Source organism: Talpa europaea (assembly GCF_964194135.1).
Source record: "Talpa europaea genome assembly, chromosome: 10".
NCBI classification, from domain to species: domain Eukaryota; kingdom Metazoa; phylum Chordata; class Mammalia; order Eulipotyphla; family Talpidae; genus Talpa; species Talpa europaea.
The window spans coordinates 68,291,295-68,315,306 of record NC_140077.1 but is presented as its reverse complement, the minus strand read 5'-3'; positions in this window follow the sequence as shown (position 1 = coordinate 68,315,306).

Below are 24,012 nucleotides of genomic sequence, written 5' to 3'. Positions count from 1 at the left end.
TTGTCGGAAACATCAAGATAAGTCTCAAGTGTGGTTATCAAAATTTTAGAAAACTCGAGCTAGGGTTGTTTTTTTCTCATAAGATTGTGACTTGCTGCTCCTAGTACATTGCACAATAGTATCTCTCTTAATGGCTTTTAGCTTTTGCCACTGCCAACTTTTATATTTAAAATCCATACAATTATGGACAATTTATGAGCATTATGAGGCTTTTCTTTTTTGCACTGATTCTTACTGATTCAAGCCAGCTTTTATCCTTAGCAAATCAAATGCATTTTGCTTACAACACTAGATTCGTTCTCACATATTCCAATTTATTCTTATTATTAGTATTCCTTATTATGCATATTTAATTTAAGAATGCATTTTCTCCATTAAAAAATTAGAATATGCTGAAAGAAGTACTGGAAGGTGATTATTTGCTTTAGTTTGCTTTCATTAACTATATAAGTCCTGATAGGGTCTTCCCAAAGTTACAGGCAAGACACATAAAATGTTAAAAAGCAAAAAAAAAAAAAAATGTTTTTTAATTTAAATGTGCTTAAATGTCACAGACCTTCTTTGTGTAATGATGCAATGGAAGGTATCAAATTGTAATGAAAATGGCTAAAAATGTTAGGTGACTGGATAAAAGATATAAAAGTGCTAGCTCTGTGAAAATGCACGTATTGATTAATCTCGCTGAGTCTCAGTTTTTCCATCTTGAAAACTGGGACAATAATCACACCTGCCTCTTGGAGTTTTTGCAAAGGGGAAGCGTCTGGCAATGTAAAATCTATAAGGCCCCTAAGCAAATACCTCACCAAGTTTGGTTCTTCAAGATATTGGTCCAGCAGGATGCACCTGAAAAAAAGCAGAGTATGAAGTCAGGTGTGTGCCTTATTCCCCATCCACACACCAGCCCCTTTGCTCCCCCCAAAGAGGATAAGCAGTGGGACAGACTTAAGCTTGATCCTCACCTTACCCTTGTCCATCACAAACTAGCTGGGAGCTTAGGTCTGCAGGAAAATAGGTTACCAGTTAGAGTTCCTTTTCTCATTTTGCAAAAATTGATTGGCGGCAACCAGCCATGTGACTCTGTTTTCTGACATGTTTCCATCTTCCCACTTCCCCTCTGGAGTCATTGGTTTAACTGGCTGTTCTAAAATGGCTCGAGCAAACTAAAGGCCCATGGCTCCAACATAACATGGTTGAGAGGGCAGCCTCCCCCCTTCCCCCCATGGCTTGGGGCTCATGCTACCTCTCCCCGCTGAGCAGTGTCGGTTTGCAGAGTAGGGTTCCTTATGGAACACAGGTGCTGTGCAGGGCAGTACCTTCTACCATCATAGGGGTTTTCATCTGCTGTTGGTTTGAGACCTTAAAATCTGGAGATACCAGCTTATCTTGTCTTATTAGGAAATCCAAATAAACTCATACTATCTAATATTTTGGGGGGGCACCTCTTATACATCTATACTCTGCAGGACATCACGCTAGCTACTTTTGATACAACATGTTATGTAACTATAGCATGCGAGAAAGGTGAGGTCTGCTTTATAGGGCTGAGAATTCTCTTACCCCAGCTTCTAGCTCTGTGAAAATGCACATATTGATTAATCTCGCTGAGTCTCAGTTTTTCCATCTTGAAAACTGGGACAATAATCACACCTGCCTCTCAGAATTGTTGCAGAGGGGAAGCGTCTGGCAATGTAAAATCTCCAAGCAGAGCTTTCAAACCCTGCCCTCCCTGGCTCATCTGGACCCCATGATTCTGGGGCCTTTGAGATACTTCCCTCCACCTAGTAATCTCTAGAATTTTGGATTGAAAACCCAAAATAACATAACAAAAATAAAAAAAAATGAATAATAACTACTAGAGTGCAATCAGCTCTGCTGGGCACCGCATCTCTGTCCTCCCAGCTAAGAAATCCTGGATGGTCTCGCTGTCCCCTTGTGGGCCTAGTGTCTTGAATAAAAATATTTTTTTTAGTTAATTTTTTAGTTAAATTTTCAAAATAATTGAAAATTATTTTCAATAAGGGACTTGAAAATAATGACATAAACAGATCTTAATTAGGTTGCTAATTATTGTCTCCTGAAAACAGCTCTTTTTTAGTTTCTCTAAAGCCATGATCAAAACCAAAACATCAAAACAGTAGAGTCACCCTGTTTGTAAACTATCTTGGCAAGTAGAGTTAATCTAACACACAATGGGTTACACAGACTGACCAGTTACTAATATTGGAAAGAACATTCGCTGATCTCATATATAAATTTTCTACCTGCTTTAACAGATTTTCTTTTTTAGTTTTATTTATTTTTGCATACAAGAGTTGGGGTGCAGGCCAGAGGTGTGGGGTGAGAGGATTCACCAGAGACAGAGTGGGGAATGGAACAGGCAGATCCACTGAAATCCACTGCTGAGGGAGCAGCGGGGAGACAGGAGAGGTCTGCTGCGTCCTGTGGGTAGCTCCCTGGCTGGCCTTAGTGGTCATGGCTCTAAGAAGCAATCCCTAGGCCACCAGGGCCGCCATTCTACTTGGTTTTAAAAATAGTAGTAAGGGGAGGTGATGTTTTGAAAACTAACGAATGTCTTGAGGAGTAAAACCCCAGATTAAAGCATCACAAGTGCACTCCATCCATAACCTGTTAATTGCCCTCTGGAGAGGGACGCAAAGATCTCAGGTTTGGTTTTCAGTTTTATACTATATATAAAAATACATATTTTTGTAAATATAACAGGTGTATTTTTTATTTTTTGTTTTTTTAAGTTTTTTAAATTAATTTTTTTATTTTTTACATCATTGTTCATTTTTCAACAATATTTGCTTCCCCCCACCCCCTAGGTGTAGTCCCCATAGTTTCCTTCACCAATGCACCTGTGCACCATCACCTCAGTCCACTGTGCTCCTCACTGCCTCCCTCCGATCCTTCTCCCTCCTCCTCCCCTGCAGTATGTCTCCGGTTTATAATTGTCTGTTTTTGCTTGAGTGCAAACTGGTCCAACCACTATGAAAGTTGTCTGGAGGTTCCTCAGTCTACTAAAAATGGAGCTGCCATATGACCCGGCAATTCCACTCCTAGGGATCTACCCAAAGGACACAAAAACATTGGTTCAAAAGAACACCTGTACCCCTATGTTTATTGCAGCACTGTTTACAACAGGTAAAACCTGGAAACGACTCAAATGCCCAAAATATATGACTGGATCAAGAAGATGTGGCACATGTACACAATGGAATATTACTCAGCAATCAAGAAAGATAAACTCATGCCATTCACAGCAACGTGGATGGAGCTAGAAAGAATTATGCTCAGTGAATTAAGCCAGAAGGAAAAAGAAAAAAATTGGATGGTTTCACTTATAGCAGGAATATAGGGGAACCAAATAAGACATCAGTGTAAAAAATAATAACAGTAAAAATATATTTTTAACAACATATTTGAGCATTGATATCTCCCCCCCATGCTGTGTTGGTGTGCCATTTTGTAGTAGTTCCAGGAGACCATGTACCTTTTGACCCCCAGTAAGAGCCAGGTCAGGTGAATCCTGGCATCATTGTGTCATCATGCTAACAGTCTGCCACTGGGGGAGAGCCATGGCTGCACTAGCACAATTATCTAAGACGGATGAGATGGATCCAAGTCATTATCATTGAATTTATCTGACGTGGATCCTCTCAGCTCAAGCGCTGGGCTCAGTGGGCACATGGGCTTCTCCCTGCAGGCTGCACAGAGAAGCCCATGGGCAGCCAGGGATGCTGACCGGACATACTCTGTGTCAATGTGATGCTTTTAGTGGGGGAGAGGGGAGGTATGGTGGGAAGTGGAGCTATGTGCAGGCTGAGCCTGCACCCCAGCAGCTGGAGAGGGCCCAAAATTAGTGGCTTAAAAAAAACCAACACAAGTCTTATCAATAATCATAAAGCACTTCCATCTTCAAATTTCAAATGGAAGATCCAGAGAGTTGCCAAATATTGGCAAGAATTGAGGTAGATGGTGACCCATGGTGTGGTTCTTTGCCCACTTGGGAGCAAAAGGTGTTATGAGAACCCACTGAGAGCCCAGAGGTGACCCACTGGTCTGGAATTTTCGGTCCTGCCTTGATCCTCCCATTTCAATGGAATCCCTTTTTCGTCTCTTGTTGATATATCTAACATACCCCACCACTGTCTTCAACTACCAGCCCACCCAGGACCTTCTCCCAGAACATGTCACTGTGTGTTTCTGGACTATTAGAGGTCATCAGATGTGACCATTCAGATGCAACATGTCCACCTCGAGTCTCCCAGCAGCTTGTGTTTATTCTTCTCCCAGCCCCAGACTGCTATGCTGGCCCTGGGCATTCTAGAATCTTCAATCTCTCCCTTGATGTTCTCTCTCTCTCTCTCTCTCTCTCTCTCTCTCTCTCTCTCTCTCTCTCTCTCATACACACACACACATGCACACACGCATGCACACACATGCACAGAAGCAATTAGAACTGTGTCCCTAAATCTATTATGACAATATAGTATTAAACTGGAGAAGAGACAATAAGCAAAGGAATACTCAAGATCAGGGAGATGTCATCCAGCAAGGCACACAGGAAGCAGATAATTTTTAAATAACCTTGTTCGACATATCAGTGATATATTATTACTATATCTACTTACAATGTGCAATTCAATGAGTTTTGACATATGTATGTGTCCATAAAACCAGCACCACAATCAAGACACAGAATATTTTCATAATTCCTCAAATTATCTTGTTTCTCTTGAAAATTCATCTGGCCCTTAACCCCTGGCCAGTTCTGATCTGCTCTTTGCCACTATAGATTGGTTTACACAGTCCATCATTTACATAAATGCAATCATGTGGTATATACTTTTTTGTATCTGGCTTCTTTCACTTAGCCTAACCACTTGAGATTCATCCACATGCTTATCAATAATTCATTCCTTTTTCTTGCTGAGTAATATTCTATTGGTCAGACATACCACAATTTGCTTATTTATTCACCTGTTGATGGACATTTAAATTATTCTCAGTTTGGGGTTATTGCAATTAAACTGTCATGAACACTGTATATTGCACTTTGTGTGGGTATAGAGTTCCTTTCTGTGGAGTAAATGCCTAGAAGCAGAATGGCTAGTGGTAAGATAGGCACATGTTTCACTTTTTAAGAATCTGACAGTTTTTCAAAGTGGTGGTACCACTCTGAAAAGGAGTGTTCAGACTGTCCTTCATCCTTGCCAACATTTAGACTATCAGTATTTTAATTTCATTAAAGCTTAGTTTTAGTTTTATTTAACTTTTTTTTTACTAACCTTCTTGTGGTTATGCAATAGTAGTTCATGTGGTTGTAATTTGCATTTCCATGATAGCTAATATTTGACTGTCCTCTTATGTGCTTACTGATCAATTGTAGATTTCTTTTGTAGAGTGTGCACTGACATTTTTTGGCTATTTTCAAAATTAGGACTTACAAGTTGTTCTTCATATATTCTAAATACTATTTCTTGGTTAGATAAATGTTAAATCCAAGCAAATATTTCTTTCATTTTGTGGCTGGTTTTTCATTTCTTAATGGCCTCTTTGAATAGCAATCATTTTTACAGTTTGAAAAACAGTAATGGTCATCTTTTTCTCCTTTTACGATTTGAACGTTTTATATCCTAAGAAGTCTTCAAGATTCCTGGAGATTTTATATTGTGTTTTATTCTAGAATGTTAACAGTTATATCTTTTACATTTAGGCCTATGACCCTAAATCATTTAAAAATAATATTTAATGATTATGAAATTAGAAAATTTATTTTAGAAAAAAGTACTGAGGGACTCACCGTTAATTTTTGAACGTTTATGCTTCCAGCTCCTGCAGAGTTAGTTTTTTTTGATCTTGGAGAAGATGTGAGCAAAGAGGGTTGCATAGATTTGTAAATTCGCTGTTTATTATTTTTACTTAAAATTTTATTTTACATCATTTTTATAAGCAGCTTTTGTACTCTGGGATGTGTTAAGAACATTTTCATGTTGTCACATGAAACTTTCATGTTGTCCATAATTTGAAGTTGGCAACGAGAATCTCATCTCATTAACATGTGCAGGCATATTTACCAGTCCATGTTTACTGTTATAAACAGTGTCAACTTATTTAAGGTCTATTAAATGGTCCTCAATAAAATTTTCCAATTGTTTTTCCTGTAACTCCTGCAGAACTTCTACTCAATGTATTCCTAGATATTTTAGATGATGTTAGTCTGGCATGCAGAAATATTTTCTTTGTTTTTAGTTGAACATTTCTGCTATCTATTTTATATATTAATCCTTCTAAATTCCCTCAAATAATTTTTCAACTTATTCTCAAGGGTTTTCTAGGTAGACAATTGCATTGTCTATAAAGAATCCTTTCTTTTCCAATAGTGATAAATCTTATTTATTTATTCTGCCCTCTTCTGCTGATGGTAATTCAGAATAAAGGAAACGATTGTGGTGGTGTCTTTATCTTACTCTTTCCTTTAGTAAGAAGGTGTCTGCCATTTTCCTGGATTATACTGTCTGTTGGTTTTAGAGAGAAATTAAAAATATCAAGGTAGTGCATTTCTGTAACTAGATTATAAAAGTTTTTGAATTGATGATTGATGTTCATTTCTTTTTGTCTAGATAAGAAAGAGCAGAACATTGTGTCTCTTGCTGGGAAAAGGAGATCGCAACTTTCAGTCCAACATTCTTGTTCATTGGATCTTGGCCTTCAATTCAGAACTTGGGTCTTCTCCAGGGGAGGGCCCTCTGCTCTGTCCTTCTGCTTCACAGGACACAACACCCTCTGCCTCGGGTCCCACTAGCCATCTACCATCTGACACGGCTCTTATGGCCGAGCTGCTCAGCACTCACCCAAATGTTTAAATATGAGTCACTGCGAAGTTAGACTCTATATAGCAGTGTAATCTATTTACACCGTGGCTGGGAGAAGTTTTTATTTGCTTGTTAGTTGATTGGGTGGGTGGTGGGTTAGTTAGCTACCTAGGGGAGTGCTGTAACATTAATTTTTATCCATGGCCCAAAGATCTTTGAACTTTTATTTTATCTTTGGACAGTAGTGATTCAGTCCCATCTCCCAATGCTTACTTGTTTGTCTTATTTTTTTATTTATATGTATATATAATCTTTGTTAATTTTCATACTCAATTACACTGTGATTTCAGTCTCACCATTTATTTAGTCAATTCCATGTACTTTTAGAAATGTCTGTCTTTTCGCGGACAGTCAGAAATGCATTTTCCCTCAAGGAAGTCCCTGGAGCCCTCCAGCTCTCTCCCTGACTCCTATAGCTGCTGGTATCTGGTCAGGCCCCAGCCAGGTTCTCAAAGTGGCTCTTCTGCCCTTTCTGAATAGAAATCATGCAATCATCTCAATGGACACAGAAAAAGCATTTAACAAAATTCAGCATCTGTCCATGACAAAAACTCTCCACCAGTTGGAAGTGAAAAGAACATACATAATAAAGGCCATGTATGACAAGCCACAGCTGACGTCATACTCAAGGTTGCAAGTCTTTCCTTCAAGATTGGGAACAAGACGAGAGCCCCCCTCACCCTTCCATTCCATATAGCTCCCAGGCCAAGCAGAGGGACCAAGAAAGAAAAATAAGTAAAAGGCACCCACGTCAGAGGCCATCTGCCAGGTCAGAAAATCTGAGCCACAGAGCGTGGTGGGGGTGGGGTGGAAGTGAGTCTGACCAATCTCGCTCCTCCTGGACACTGGGATCTGCCTGCTGGAGCTCTCCCTTGGGTCCGGGCGTGGAGTTGCTTGTCAGGATCATTGCCATCAGCCCCTGGACTGCAAGTGTGGAGACCCTGTGCCACGAGGAGGGTGTATGGGATGCTCAGATAGAGGTCTTCACCTGGTGGGGTGACTTCAGCCACCCCTCTGAAACCCAGTAGGGGAGCAAGAGGCTCAGAGGAAGAAACTTGAGCCCGTGTGATGGAGCCGTCCTGCTTCTCACTGCTTCTGTCGCAGGCACAGGCACACACACACACTCTCATACGCTCACACACACACTTACACGCTCTGGCTCTTCTAGTGTATGTGTGTCTGTCTCTCGCTCTCTGTTTCTCCTTGTGTCTTCTGATCTCTGTGCCTCCCAAGTGCTTAACCGACATGGTATAAATTACTCATTTAGCATCATTTTTTTGCTGAAATTATACCCAACACGTGGCTCAGTGCTGGCCAAGAATGAAAGGCCAGTCTGCTCATGAGCCACCACGGGTGGGGCAGCCCTGGTCCAACGCTGCGTCTCGCCTGAGCTCGTGTGTGCCTCCAGCTGTGTCTGCAGTGGCAGCTTCAGTCTCACAGGCTTGGGCTCTGTAGCCTGTGATGTGTGTGCCCAGCATTCTCCTATGTGACCTTGGACAGGTAGGGTCCTCAGGCCTCAAAGGTTGCATTTCTGCACCTCCAGAAATGGTGATAATAATGCCATCTCATCAACTGCTGTGCTGATAATAGTAACATCTGTAGTGCTAATCAAGGGGCCTGGCATTGACTAAGTTCTTGGACTTAGCACCTTGGATGCTGCATTAGCTCACCTTCTTCTCGATACTGCTGTGTGCCTAGCACTTGGCTAGGCAGGTGGGTGCAGGGGCACAAGCTAGTCCCTGATGGCTGATTTGACTTCTGACAGAATGAGTGGCCCAGGGCCACTCTGGAGGGGCGTGAACAGGCCCCCCCCCCCACTGCAAGGCACAGACACCAGGACACCAGTGCCTGAGTCGCCACCAGTATAGCAAGTAGAGACATTTTGTGCATCTGGGACTTCTTCCAGTTGCATTTAAGACCCTCATGGAAAACTGCAATAATAGTCCTTTCTTGTGAAGCAACAGCACAAAGTGCTTAAAAAACAAAACAAAACAAAACAAAACAAAAAACAAAGACAGACTTTTATCTCCGCACACTGACCCCCATTCTTTCAAGGTCAGCCTGATGTCTCCATCTTTCATCTCACGGCTGGAAGGAAGAACAATCTCCCAGAGCCCAGCCAGGCAGTGTGGGTCTAGTGACAAAGGGAAAGCTAATCAATGCCTGTTAACTAAGCCTGGGCTCACAGGCAGGTTGGGGTCACCCATTTCCATGCCAGGTAACAGTCGCTGTGTGGACACTCCTCCAGGGAGGTGGCTCATGCTGTTCCTCCCCACTCCGGCTCCAGGCCCCTCGGAGCCTTCCTCAGGGGCCACTGCCAAGACAAGTGGTTGGCCCCACCCTGGCTGTGCCCTGGAGCACCCACCAGCACATGAGCTGCCTCCCCTCAAGCCAGCACAGCTGCTTCCTTGCAGGAAGGCCCCAGGCCTCCCAGGGTTTCCAGAGGTGGGGCTCTTGGCCAGCTTTCGGTTGAAATGTGCTGCTTCTGTAGCACCAGCTCGGCTTCCTAAGGGGAGGTCCCAGCCCTGCAAGGTCCCCGGCACTTAGCCTGTGCTGCGTCCTCCCATCGCTGCTGCTCAGCGATCGCCATGGGTTGAGCTTGATCGCGAGAGTAACAGCTTTCATCCTACTTGTTAGTGACAGTGGCCGGTCCCTGCTGTGTGTGTGGACTCTGTCGTCCTAACAACAGGTGACCCTGTTGGAAGATGAGGAAACCAAAGCTCAGAAAAATGAAGCATCTTGTCCCCATTTTACAGGTGAGAATTCCAGGGACGGCCTTGTGTGGGCACCCCAGGTCCAGGCCCGAGCCCCCAGACCCTCTCTAAGACACTGCCATGCTTTCTGGCATCACTGAGTCCCCGTGGGGTTCAGGACCCTTGATACCGCTGAGGGGGCTCACTGCCCACCCAGAGGGGTCAGGCAGAGATCTGCCATGGCGCCGCAGGTCACGCTGTGCAGAGACAATGGGCCCTCGCGCCCAGCGGCCAGGCAGCTCGAGCTCACAGGCAAGCTGTCTGCTCAATCGAGCTATGGTGTTTGGCAATGGCGCTTAAATTTGGCACAGCCCACACCCTCCTGGACCCACGAGATAACATACCAAATGTTTCCCAGTGCCCAAAGAGGCAAGGGTTTTGCAGGTAGAAAGATACACGAACATCAGTCTCAGCCTATGGTGGACTCACTCTTGATGATCCCGTGGGCAAAATGGCTCCCTCCCCCACCCCCTTCAAAGGTTAAGCGTGAGCCAGGGCCCAGCTAAATGATCACAATGCAAGCAAAGTCATGTAAATAAATGCATCTCTGATCGATGCAGGTTGGCAATGCCAAATATACCATCTGCACCATTTCTCATGATGAGTTGAATTTCCCCCCTCATGGCCCAAGTGGTGAGAAGATGACCGTGTTTATGCAGATCAAGGCACGCACCGTGTGACATTCTTGGACATTTTTTCACCATTTCAGATCTGCAGAGAATCAGTCGCATCTGTGTTTTCCGAGGTCAGGGTGGAGTTGGAAGAGGCAAGCAAGTGGACTAGAAGGAGCAGGGCGGACATCCAGGGCCTGGAACTGACTGTGATTTCCAGTGGGTTCAGGTTACACCTCCCTGCCCTGCCCGCCGCTCATCTACTTAGCGGAAGTGTTACCAGCATCTGATCATGGTGGGAGCTAGTCAGGGGTTAGGCTGCAAAGGTAAAAAAATATGGTGCTTGCCTTGAGGGACATGCTGTGGTTGTGAGCGTCCACTGTGAGAATTCAAAATGAATAAATGACTTTCTGAAAAATAATAATGAAGCGTCTGTGAACAGGCACATGCAGAGCTTCTTAAAAATGCAAAATGACATGGATTTATTTCTGCAATTACTATTTGGGCAGTTTCAGGCATCTGTATTGTTTACAAAATAAAATGCGACTTCTAGGCTAAGGTTTGGCATTTTCTGAAAAGATCCTGATGAGAAATATTTTCATTTTTGTGGGTCAGTTCCAGCACAGTTACTATCTGCTGCTGATGGACGCAAGTGCCTGAGACAGAAGGAGAACAGGGGTTCTAGGCCAAGTCCAAACTGAACTTGGGGTCCCGGTTTGTGTGAACAGGACACGTGCTGGATTCAGCAGTGGAGTTTTCCACCTCATGTTCTAGATGATTCTTTTGGGCAACAATAGACTAGAGATCCGCTGGTCCAGAGCACATTGTGACTCTGGAGGGTCTGGGGGAGGCACCGCCAAAGATACGAAGTGGAATTATTCTGTGGTGCGTTCACATCATAGTACAGAACACTGTATTTTTTGTATTCCTGGAACCCATGGGCCCTTCCCTGGAATTGTTAGGAGGAAAAGATGTCCTGAGTAAACTTCATACAGGCTTTGTGGACTCCCCCACTCCATCAAGACACTGGGAACTACAAATCCCATGATCACCAAAGGGAAGATTGCGAGGACCTGAGGGCGAAGTTAAGGAACTATGTTCTCTGTTTGTGTATTTAACTGGCCATGTGGCTGGGGGTCACTCTCTGGGCCACGCAGCACGCTTGACTTTTTCGCCAGCTCAGTGGGTCATTGGGATTCCAGGTCAGCAGAATGGGTAGGACGCATTTATGAGCTTATCCCCCACTTTTCCTCCCTGAGTTATTTATTTCCCCATTTCTCCTTCCCTTGTAAATAAGCCTTTTATTAACCTTTTGTGTGTGCCTGCAGTTTAGCATTAATAAGACCCCTTTAAGTACAGATGAGGACCCACAGTCAGGCAACCTGTTTTATATCAGGATTGCTCTGTAACAGAATCTGATCAGACACATGCTGAGATCCATGGGTAAGTGCCATGCTTCTTGGAGTTTTACTTGGTATATGGTCTAAACCAAGGAATAAGCCTACTTGCATTATAGATGCATGAGGGAAAATGGGTGTTTCCAGGCTAAGAAGGTAGGTCACTGAGTCTTACACTGTGGATAGAAGAAAGAAATACACATCTCTCAGAATATGTTAAATTTCAAGAGTAGGTCTAAGTCCTTAATTTATGTGTTATTATATTTGACAGACTTAAGGAAGACAAACCAACGAGACTATAAACTCTGACAGTCTTATCAGTTATGAGACTTAGGAATATACTTAGTGCTTATTCAACAAATACTTACCGAAGACTGAACTTTACAGCTAGTATCGTAATACTAGCCTACCATACACGTGTGTAGGAGACACAACAGCAAATATCACCTGTAGTGTGGGAAGTGCTATCATGGGGGAGCACAGCTACAGGGGAGCACAGCTACAGGGGAGCACGGCTACAAGGGAGCACAGCTCTAGGGGAGCATGGCTATAGGGAAGCATAGCTAAAGGCAGGATTGATTCTTCTTGAGTGGGGATAAGGCGGAGGAGAGGCAGGAGAAGGGAGAGCACTGACGTTCAGGAAGAGCCATAGAGAGGAGGTGTGTTCTGAGCTGGGCACTGAAGGATGAGTAGGAGTTCTCCATGCAGGCAGAGGGAAAAGGAGGGAATGTTCTCTGAGCAAGGGTGTGGAGTCAGGGAAAGCACTCACATTTGAGGAGTGATGTTTGGGGAGAGAGGAAGAAGAGGCCAGAGGCACCTGAGCAGCGGCCTGGGTCAGATGGCGGAGGCAGGTGAGTGATGCCACACCTTGGGATTTCTAGCACAGTAAGAGCAGCCTCAAAGCAAGGCACTGTCCTAATCATACCTGAGTTTTATTTATTTATTTTTTTAAGATTTATTTATTTATACAAGCACTGGGGTACAGGCCAGAGGCACCGGAGAGTGAGCGAATTCACAGGAGACAGAGCAGGGAGCAGCACAGGCAGAAGGCCCCGAACTACACCGCTGTGGGGAGCTGCAGGTGAGACAGGAGAAGTCGGCCTCCCCATGTGGGAATCTCCCTGGCCGGCTGGAATTGGCGGGAATTGAACAGGCGCTGCAGAGGCTGCGGACAGCTTCACCGAGCTGTGCTCAACCCGCTGCACCACCAGGAAGGCCCCATACCCGAGTTTTAGAAAGACTAGACTGCGCTACTCTTTCTAAGAGCAGAGTGGGCCTTGAACCTGTCAAAATGTTCATAATTTCACCCCCAAAACAGGAAGATAAAGTCATGTCCCAGGTAATGAACCACGTACCCCAAAATGCCAGGATCCTGTGGCGGTGGGTGCCAGGAGCGCCCCTCTCTGTAGAGAGGCCGGTCCCCCCGGCCAAGGCGCAACAATCTCCTGCCTCCCCGCGGCTGTGTGTGGAGGGACGCTGGAACGTTAGGAAACAAGCAGTCCCCAGCAGAAGCCCTGTCAGAAGTCTCAGAAAGAGACTGTTTCAGACGCCTGGCCCTCCCTGTCCAGGGGACCGCGCGGGGCTGCCTCCGCCGACCACTCAGCTGTGGATAAAGATGCCTCCGCGGGTCCCTCTGGGTCATTGTTTGGGGAGCTGTTTTCAACCTTCTCTTTAGTGTAACACACCCTGCAGCGGATGTGGGGTACACTTAAGATTCTGTCTTTTCTTAAGACTTTTCTTCTCCGGACTCTGGGTCCAGTCCATTCACGGGGGTGAAGGCAGCGCCGCCGGCCCCTCCCGCCCTGCCGGCCTGCGCCTCCGCCTCCCCTTGCGACGGTCACAGCAGCCCCGGAGCTCCAGCTGCGCCTCCCTCCCAGCGCGGTCCGCAGGTGCGGGGTCCAGAGGGCGCAGGGACCGCTCTGCTGGGAAGGCGCCCTGTGAGCCAGGACCCAGGGCAGGTGGGCATCAACTCGGGCTTTTAAAGAGGTCCTTTCACACAGCATTTTTTCACCACTCCCTGCGTGTGTCCAGATCCTACCAGGGCACAGCTGTGCCAAGAACTTGCTCTGCAGCGTTCGTGGGCTCACCACGGAAACCAAAAGGAGTCCCAGGTCTTTTCTGGAAATGAAGTTTCTAAATTCATGCCAGTGGAAGAACAAAATTATTCCAGCCCTTTAGCGCCTTGCCCGATGGTCAGCAGGGTCGCGGCGTCCCGGGCCGAGCGCTGGGCAGGGCGGAGACCCGCCCGGAGTGCGGAGGCGCGTGGGTCCTGGTCTTGATCTCGCCGCAGAGCCACAGCCCGGGCGGGCCTCCTCCTCGAGCTCCGCCTGCGCGTCCTCTCTCTTGCCTGTTTCTAAAACTGATTTCGTTCCATTTAGATGTAAGCTGAGCAGAACCCTCCCGTTCCCAGCTCATTCTACGTCATGTTTTTTAAAATTTAGATCCAAAACCCGTGTTTACACGTAAATAACTCAGTGTTATTTATACTTATTTAAAAACAAATAAAAACAGACTACTGCTTGTCAATAGTGTTTTGATCTATTCTATTTACTTTTTCAGCGTTTAAGCATAATTTTTAGCTTTCACTCGAGGTTTTGGATAATTGAACTTGGGAGAAAGTTGGAAAACTCTCTGGATATGAATTAGGGGGGATGATGAAATGTTAAGTACTACACTGCATTCCACTATTGGCCTTATCTTTAATAATGGAGATACCGCCTGGTTCACCATGCAAAAGGGCATCCTTATATTTTAAAATTGCAATGTGTCCAGTTCCATACAAGGGTCAAGGCAAAATTGATGTGAAGGAGCATGATTTTAAAATATTTTTTAAAAATCAGCATAAAAGATGCCATATTATTAAATTAAAAATGTTTAAAAATGAAAACTATTCTGAATGTCATGTGATGGAAGATGGGATTTTTATTAATGCAAGTTTTAAATGCCAATTAAGCCTCTGGAGAGAGAGTCAGTTTCCCAAAGCATTGGACTATATTCAAGTCTTTTTCAAAATGGCACATCACCTCCTTTACTCTGAATATTAATTGAACAACATTATAACTAAGGATACAAAGCAAGATTTAAAACACGATTATAGCTGTCAGGGCTTACGTCTAAATAAGGCATTGGAAATTAGAGTCTAGAAAAAAGAAATGATGTCAATCTGGCTTAGACTAGCGAAGCTCTCTATTAGCTTTTTTCAAAAAAGAATTTGGAAAAATGTGGGACCCAAAAAAGCTCCAGCCATGCCCTGTTCTTCATGAAGTTACACAGGCAGTTCTCCATCAGAAATCAGACTCACATTTTTGACCTGAGACTTGGGACCAAGTCAAAGACATTTTCTTTGGGGAAGAAGAAGAGGGGCCTGAAAATACTACTAGTTGATAGAATTTTCCCATCTCCTTATTTTATATTTCTGTTTCAGTATCTTTTCAACACTTAAAAATCACAGAATTAGCCCAATCTTATCAAATAAAATATTACTATGGTTTCAAAACAACCCATCAGGCTCAGAGCCAAGCCAGGACGAGTAACCCATGATGTTCTCACAAGAACCGATGGTCTCAGTTCAGCTTCTTCTAGCTCCCAAATCCTGTTTGTGGGTGGCGAAAATCCCAATTCCTCCCTCCCCCAAAGCAATGTCAGATACTGGCTTCTGCGACAAGCTGCGGGAATTGTAGTTTGTTCGTCTCCTTCGACAATTGTTGTGTTTGAGTGATCTCTCTTTGTTTACAGGATGCAAAAGCCACTCTCACATCTAATTCTAATGAGATCAATGGCATTGTGAAGGGAATATTAAAAATTTACAGCCCTCCTTACTAAGTTTATTTGTCAGTGGCACATGCTGAATATTGCATCGCGCGCATGTAGCAGCATGCCATTCCCACGATGAAAAAGATAAGAGGAAGCCGAGGCCCGGCAGCCTGTCTGGTGGTGCTCCCCTCTCCCACACTGCTTGGCTTGCCATGGCCTTGAGTCGCGCCAACCAGCAGAATCGCACAATATGTTAGTGTAAAGGGTCCACAGTTTAAGGGGAAAATCTAGAAGTGTTAACTATACACTGTCTAATTACACAACCTTACTGTCCCAGAATGTGATTTCAGAAACCATTTCTGACATATGGGAAAAGGGTAGAACAGCTGGTCATTAAGGGTTTCTCAAGACTATTTAGCAACACACTTGAATATAATTAAAGTGAGACTCTAAATACTGCACTTGTGGTACAATGTATTTTTAATTTTTATGGCATGTGGTAAAAGTAAATAGATGCAAAGCATTCAAGTTTCTCCAGTCGGCATCCAACTTGTCAAAGATGCGTGTCTGGCTGCTTGCAAGCAGGGTCCTGGTGCAAAGCTTAGGCATCCATTTGGGGTGTGGACAGAGGATGTAGTGGGGCTGGGTTTACCAGTCCTCCAGGGAAGTCTCATTGCAACTCCCAGACAGAGCATGCCATGAATTCATTTATTTATTCATTCATTCATTCATTCATTCATTCATCAAACAGCCCCCTGGAATCCTGGTAGATGATGAAGACATGAGCCCTGCCATCCAGGCTTAGATGTTTAAAACACAGAGTGATAGAAGGAGGTTAAAGTGCATGGTAGGCGTGCCCAGTAGGGTCCCTGGATTCGACTGGAAATGTCAAGCCGCGCCCCTGGGGGGGAATATCTTAGGCAGCTGGGAGACTGGGAGCTGGGGGAAGGGGGTGGGCGTGGGCAGGGTGGCAGTCCACGCAGAGGAGCAGCTTACACAGAGGCTTATGGGTGGAAGAGGGTATCACTGTGTGAAGATGGTCTTTGCATTTATTTAACATATACAGTGTCCTGGCTCTTCACATATATTTTCTCACTCAGGCATCCCAGCAATCCTGCACAGCTTATCTGTACTTTATAGAGAGGAAACTAACAAAATAGTCCATGGCAATTTGTGACATGGATGGAACTGGAGGGGATGATGCCAAGTGAAGTAAGTCAGAAAGAGAAAGACAAATACCAGATGCATTCACTCATATGGAATATAGAGGGAAAGCACAGGAATTGACTAAACTCTACCAAAATAAACCCTAAAAATACAACTGCAGAACGGAGGCTGCTGGGGGGGAGGGAGGATAGAGTGGGGACAAAGAGGACAGGGAGCCGAACATCCTCAGGTAGAGAGCTGTGGCATCTGAGAAGGCATATAAATCATACACATTGTTGTAAACCCACATTACTTCAACAAGGGGGCAAGAAAATTAATAAATAACTTACTGAGTTTTAAAAAGTGATCATCATGACAAAGCAGTTAGGAGGTCACTGAACCAAGATTCCACACCCAGGTTTGTCTGAGTACCAAGTCAAACTTTCTCTGCATCACTTTCTCTGATTGACATGTTGATAGCACGCTTATTTAATTGTAAAAGAACTTACTGCATAAATGCATTGGTCCTTCTAAAAACCTTATAATTAAGAGAAGTGGAAAAAAAAAAACATGATATACACTCAAGAGAAAATATTTGCAAATCAGATATCTGGCAAAGAGCTTGTACTCTCTATTCTGATAGAGAAGTGTCTTCCAGAACAGGCCTCTCACCAAAGAGGAAATGGGATGGCAAACAAGCAAAAAGAAAATGCTCAGCCTCATCCTCCATCAGGGAAATACAAACTATTAATAAATCCATAACGAAAGTCCACTTCTCCCTATTGGGATGGCTAAAATAATAAAAATGACAATACCAAGTGCTGACAAAGATGTGGAGCAATGCAACACTCAGGCATTGTTGCCGGGAGTTGGAGACCGTGTGGTCATGCTGGAAAAGTTTGTCAGTTTCTTAAAAAGTTGAGAGACCATATGGCCCAGCAGACTCAGAGCTTGGCATTTGCCCTGGAGAAGTGGGATCCATGTGAATATTTAGATGACATTATTCGTAGTCTATGAAAACGGGAGAGAACTCAAGTGCCTTCAACAAGTGAGTTCTATTTTTCCGCATGAGAGAACATTGCCCACCTGTGAGAGGGGTCAGCTAGCAAGGACATACAACAGGCATGATTCTCAAGGGCGTGGTGTTGCAGAAAGAAGCCAGTCTTGAGAGCTTACACACTGCATGATTTTCTGGAAGAAGGAGTCCTGTAGGGATGGTGGCTGTGGCTGGGGCAGTGGGAGGGGTACCGTCTGACCACGATTGTGTAGTACGAGGGAATTTTGCCCAGACTGCTGTGCTGGTTAAATGAATATATACATTGGCAAGACTCCTACAATTGTGTGCAAGGAGAGTTAGCTGTGCCATACAGAGGTTAAAAAATAATCAGAAAGTGTTGCAAGGTAGATGTTTTAGTTTGGGGGTCTCCCAGAACAAACCCTGCACTAAGACACTGGGGTTAAGCATTTACTTGAACTGAATCCAGGAATCACAAGTGAAAAATGGGGGAAGTGAGAGAGAGAGGGAGGAAAACAAAACAAAAAAAAAAAAATAGAAGTGCCTTCAGGAGCAGGTTCCACTGCACGACCTCAGTTCGTGTGCTACAAGGTTCTAGAAGCCGCAGGAGCAGGTCACAGACGCCCGCAGGTGGGCATTGTCCTCGGCCCCAGGAGCACAGGTGTTTCTGCCACTCTGTTGCTGGGCTTTGCTGGTGCCTCTGAAGGTCTCAGGCAGAGAGAAGGAGTGACCACGTCCTTGAGGCAGGAGAGGTCAGCGGGACAGCTGCTGGTAAACTGAGGGGATGCGGGCGGCTGGAAGGCCAGCAATGGCACCTGCGAAGGGGGTAAACGTGTAGAGAAGGGTTTCTCTACGTGTTTGGTTTCACAATAACGTGTGTGTGGTTTGTCAAGTAATAAAAGAATTACTGCAATGGTGATAGTAAGAGAGATGCTAACGTCTGCTTTTGACAAGCTGGGAAGTCAAAGCTAAAGCAGTTAAGTAGCTTTTCAAGGATGCTCGCAGGCGTGAACGACCACTCATGCGCTCTCGCTCTCTCTCTTTCTCTCTCTCTCTCTCTCTCTCTCTCTCTCTCTCACACACACACAGCAAAAGGGTCACAAGCTCAGCATGGAAACCTAAGAGTCCCTACTTTCTCCACCATGCAGAAGGCTCTAAGAGTTAGATTTTCCCTCCATTACAGAAGGTAAAATAATTTCGAGGAAACGGTGCAGTGCACAGGGAACCATGAATTGACACTAAAAGCCAGATCCTGGTCACTCTGGGGCAGGCTGGCTCTAGGCTTTTTGTTGATCATTAGCATCTCTAATAGTGACTTGAAAAAATAAAAAGGACAGGACATTCAAACCAGTCCACGTACTCCTTACATGAAAGTCTAGAAAATGTGGAAACTTTGGCTAATAAGAAATTGAAGATTGGTCATGGATAAAAAGAAAGAATTACCTTGGGGGCCACCATCTTCTCCTTGAATAGACGAGCCAGTGGAAGCCGGTGCACCCTGACCAGCAACCTCAGTGCCCTGCTCACGCGGGGCCCTCAGCACGGAAGGGGCCTCTGCGAACTCGTGTGGGGGAGGTAGGATGGGAGCTGTCTCCTGTGGGTGCCATCTCTGGGGTCAGCATAGTGGCTGGACACAGCTAGAGGATGACAGACTTGGGGCAAAGGACAAGGGAGCACTGACTGGGCCGGGGGACACTGGCCCCGGACCTCATGGCCTGGCTCTCTTGTCATCTGTGTCCTCTGCAGTCCAGTCATGAACACTAACGCGAAGAGGAAACTCACCTCTCCCTGGAGCTCAGCAGGCCCGCCAGCCCGGCTGGCAGGATGACCACTCTCCTTGCGTCCAGCCAGCACAGAGCGTGCGTCCAAGTGCTGAGAACCCACTTCCCACGAAGGCCCATCTGACAGGAGTCTCTGCGCATGTTTCCTGCCTGGAAGGCGAACGTGGCTGAGGGCACCCAGGGGTGGGTGGCTGCACAGGGATGCCCTTCCCACAGCTCTCCGGGGTCTTCTGCAGTTGTGACCCACTTCCCTGCCCCCTCTTGGAAACCCCTCTGCAGCGCAAGTCCTGGCACTCGAAGCTGCGTCTACAGAAGTACACTTGTCTGGAGTGTCCCTGAGGGTGGCGGCAGAGATCCCACGACAGGCTTGACATGGCGACGACTTGTCACTCTGAAGCACGAGGTTCTCCGAAGCGCCGCTCCGCTCAGACTGTGCAGAGCACCTGCCTTGTCCTGAAAGGGAGCACGGCTGTGCCATCCGTGTCTTGGGGCACTTGGTATATGTTGTAGACATATGTGGAACTGTGTATTCCTTTTTTGCAGGGGACTGAAGTTATTTCATTAGGTCTCTGGGATGCCGTGACTGAATCAAGCTGGACACTTCTCAGCCCAAGGACACTCAGCCCCAGACCTGGTAGAGGCTTGTCAGTGGCCATGGACAGGGGCGCAGCCAGGCCGCCAGCTCCCATGGGCCACGAGCCGCCTGCAAAGGGACAAAGAAGCCTGCGTGCTTCTTTGTGGAAATATCTTCTCCACTGGAAAAAATAAAAACTAGTCCATTCCCATGGCTGTGGTTTCGCCAGCTTGTCATCATGTACTAGGGCAGCACTAAGTAACAAACGGAAGAAAAGGCTCAGAGGCTGGACTTGGCCATCCAAGGTGACTTGCGGCCCCAGATGCCAACTGTGGCTGCATTTCAGACTCACTGGACTCCTTGGAAGACATCTTGGCCCCATGGATGTGGCTGCTAACCCGTCTCTCCCCGCTACTCCTATGCACAAGACATGGAAGCCTCTCGCCTCCCACCATGCACACACATGTGCAACACACACATGCACACACATGCACATACTCATGTACACACTTTCCCGTCTAGCAAAGCCCAGTTTGTGAATGACTCTGACCTTTACCCCTAGCACAGCCAGTGCCCCCACAGGCCATTCTTCTTCCCCTGGGGTGTAGGGAGGCTACAGAGCCCTGCCCCTGAGCATGCCCAGATGAGTCAATCGAGCCAATGCAATGTGAACTAGATGTGTCCAAACATTTGATTGCTTATATTCAACTATTCAGACTTCTCAGCATCAAACTCAGAGGTAGACTTGAGCTTCCCTTGAGATGTCAGACCCGAAATGAAGGTTCCTCATCAGCCTGGGACCCTGGGTGCCAATCCCGGGTAAGCAGGACATCAGCCATATCATCTGGGCCCCATGAGTTGGGGTCACTTCTTCCCACAGTGTCTCCTGACTGCCCTGTCAGAGAAGAAAGCATTTCAGCATCATGGCCTTTCTGATGGTGGGAATTTGGCATCAGAGTCCTGGGGTTCCTAAGAGCTCCTAAGGCACTCCCCACAGTCTGAAATGGACTATGAAACTGGGCTCATGTCTCAGTTTCCCTCTATAACACCTCTGCCAGGGTCGCTCTCCTGTCACCACTTGTGCTCTCACAGTTTCCCTGCCCCCTGGCTTAAGTTTGGACCCAGCTGAAACCTTCCCGTGGCCATGTCCTTTCTCCTGCCTCCACAGTGGGTGCTGCTGTCCCTCCCTGCTTCTCCCCCCCACTTCAGGGCCCTGCTGTCTGGCTGCCCACGCCCTTGGGCTAAGCCCACCTGCCTTTTCCTGACCATAATGTGGTCACAGCACATGCTAGAGCTCAGGGCAGCCTGAGAAGGTCAGAGCTCAGAACAAACCCTACACCTGCTCCTCAGGGGAGGGGGGTGGCTGAAGGGTGGGCCCGAGACCAGGGCTGGAGGAAGCTTGTGTCAGCTGGTGGAGGGCAGCCTTCAGTGGGGCTCAGGCCAAGGTCGGTGTTGAGATGCTTCATATGGCATAAAAAGAGAATCGCTGGGAAGTGCCGTGGGGTCAACACAGGGGGGCCAGAGGAAGGCAGAATCATGGGGCGTGCCGGGACAGCGTACCCTTGGAAAGTCAGAAGCTTGAGTCCCAGGTGCGTTTCTGAGGCCCCAGCTCTCAGCTCCATAGCTAGCATGGAGCCAAGATCAATGGCTCAGCTTTCGAGCCCCAGAGTTGGGGGCTTGATGTGTCTTCATGGGTAAACTAGGGGTTGTCCTGGAGTCTGGGAGAGGGACGTTCCCCTGCCTGCCAGAGACAACCCCACCCTAGGGAAGGGGGTCCCCAAAAGCCAGATCCTCAAGAATGTCAGACACAGGGTCTGGGGTGACACTGACACTTGGGGGCCTAGAGGGCCATCACCTCAGGGTGGACATGTGTGGGGCCAGGGAATAAATGAGCCCTAGCCAGGTCACATCAGATGTCCAGGCCTCCGTCCCGAGAGGTCAGCCGGCCCCTGGGTGATAGCTGAGGGACAACTTTCCTGGACGGGCAGCACAGGTCACCCAGGTCAGTCCTGCTGACAAGGCCTTGGGCAGCTTGACCACAGAGTTTTAATCCACTGGCCTGCACTGGACACGTCACTTACCATCTGCCCTGTGTTCCCGCCACCTCAGGCCGCCTCTCAGGGCCTGTTTTCAGACCAGGCGTGGGTCTTGCCAGGGAGGCAGCCTTAAAGATGCTGCTCGGCTGCCCCCACACCCGCTTGCGGCCACTGGAGCAGAACAGTGTGAGTTTTCTGGATTTGTCTAGGTTTCCCTAAATTACCCTCCACGGAGTTTTCTTGTTTCTATGCTGTGACCCTGGGGGCCAATTAAATCGGCCATCGAAAGTATCACGAAGCTGTGTCTTTTGTCAGGGCATTGACAGGTGAGCAATTACCCTGGAAGGGTAGGTGGGGAGTTGGTCAGAACTAGCCCCCTCAAGCAGGCAGATCCCCCTTCTGGGCGAGGGGTTGCTTGGGTGCCACCCAGGCCGAGGACACATCCCTCCACGCACTCTGCTTGTGGTGGAAGGTCCACGTGCTTCTGACACCCCAGCGCCACTTCTGCCCCTGTGAAGCCTTGTGTCTCCTTCTGAAGAGAAATGCTGCCTTTGTTCTTCCAGCCCGGCTCAGGGCCGTGTCCTGGCAGGGGGAGAGGCTCCATGAGGCGGGAGCCGGGCTTCCTGGACACTTCCTGGGCCGGACCCACCTGGACCCTCCCTGGAGGCCGTGGGCACTTGCTGGCCTGAGGGATTCCACCCTGAGTGTGTGGCTGTGGCAGCTTTGGGTGACCGGCCCTGACACCCAAGTTCGCCTCATCTCTTGTCACCAGTGCTGTGCATGAGTGGGCTTGCTCAGAGCAGGACAGTTCTCAATGCTTTGAGGGTTTCTTGATGTGGGGGTTCTCGAGGGAGCTGTCTCCTGTATTTGAATTAGAAGGAAATTCAGGCTCCAAAGCCAAGTGACTCAGGCCCCTGTGATGCCTCCGAGAGCAAAGCAGGGACTGAGAAGACTCCTGCCTCCAAAACAGAGCCCCCGACCGCTGCTAAGGCTGGGCAGGGGCAGGGCTTCGTGGGTGACCCCACAGGTCTCTCCCGCTGCTAACCTCAGGGCCGGCTGGGTCGCCATATCTCCTCTTCTTTGAAGCAGCGAACAGCATCTCCCGAGACTGGCAATGTTTGCTCTCAGCCCACCAACTCCAGCTACAGTGAACTTCCTCCTTATCATATTATCCTGTAATTATTCCAGTCTGCTAACTCCCACAGTGGTTGGGAAAAGCCGCGGCTGACTGCCTAAATCGTTCTTTTTGGGGCCTTCATTGTTATGAATAAACTCTGGACACCTCATTAGAGGTGCAGCCTCTCCACGCTGATGACCACCTGCGTTTCACTCCAGGAGCGGAGAGGGAGGCTCTCAAGGACTGGCCATGAAGATCAAGAGTTTTCCTTAAGTCCACAGGATCGCAGGCTCCGCCTATGTTCCTGCTGTCCAATGGCGACTCTTCTGTTAACCTGGCCACGTGGTGACAAGCGCAGCTGAAGCAAGAGGTGAAACCCGAACCAGGCCCCAGCCCCCTCCTCCCAGGGCCTGTGTCAAGCCACGTGATCTTGGCCCCCAGGGAACGGGGAGGGGTGGACACTTACAAGGAAGCTAAGTTTCAAAGAAGGGTCAGTGGCCAGCAGCAACTGGTGGGGCTGGGTGAGCAGCATGGAGAGAGGGAGAAGGGGCGCCTTGCCAGTATGACCTGTCTCCGTTAGAAATCGCCAAGGTTTGCAGGCTGACCACATGCTGTGTGTGAGACACTGCAGCAGGTGAAAGAGACAGCTTGCCTTCTGTGGACAACAGCACAGACTGAGCGCTGGGTCACAGAAGGGAGGACGAGATGGAGCAGAACCTTCCCTCATGCCCTCCTGTGGCTGAGCTGCTGTGAGGTGGGTTTGTGGGGAGCAGCTGCCCTTGGCCTTGGGCTGGCGACTCGCAGTAGGGAGAAGGTGGCCTGGGGTGCCTGGAGGCTCCGTGGAAGCCAAGTCCATGCCCCCTCTCCAACCCTTGGGGATGTCACAGATGGCAAACAGGGGTGGCTCACTGAACCCCAGCATCTGGTCAGCAGGGTCCACATAGGAAGGAA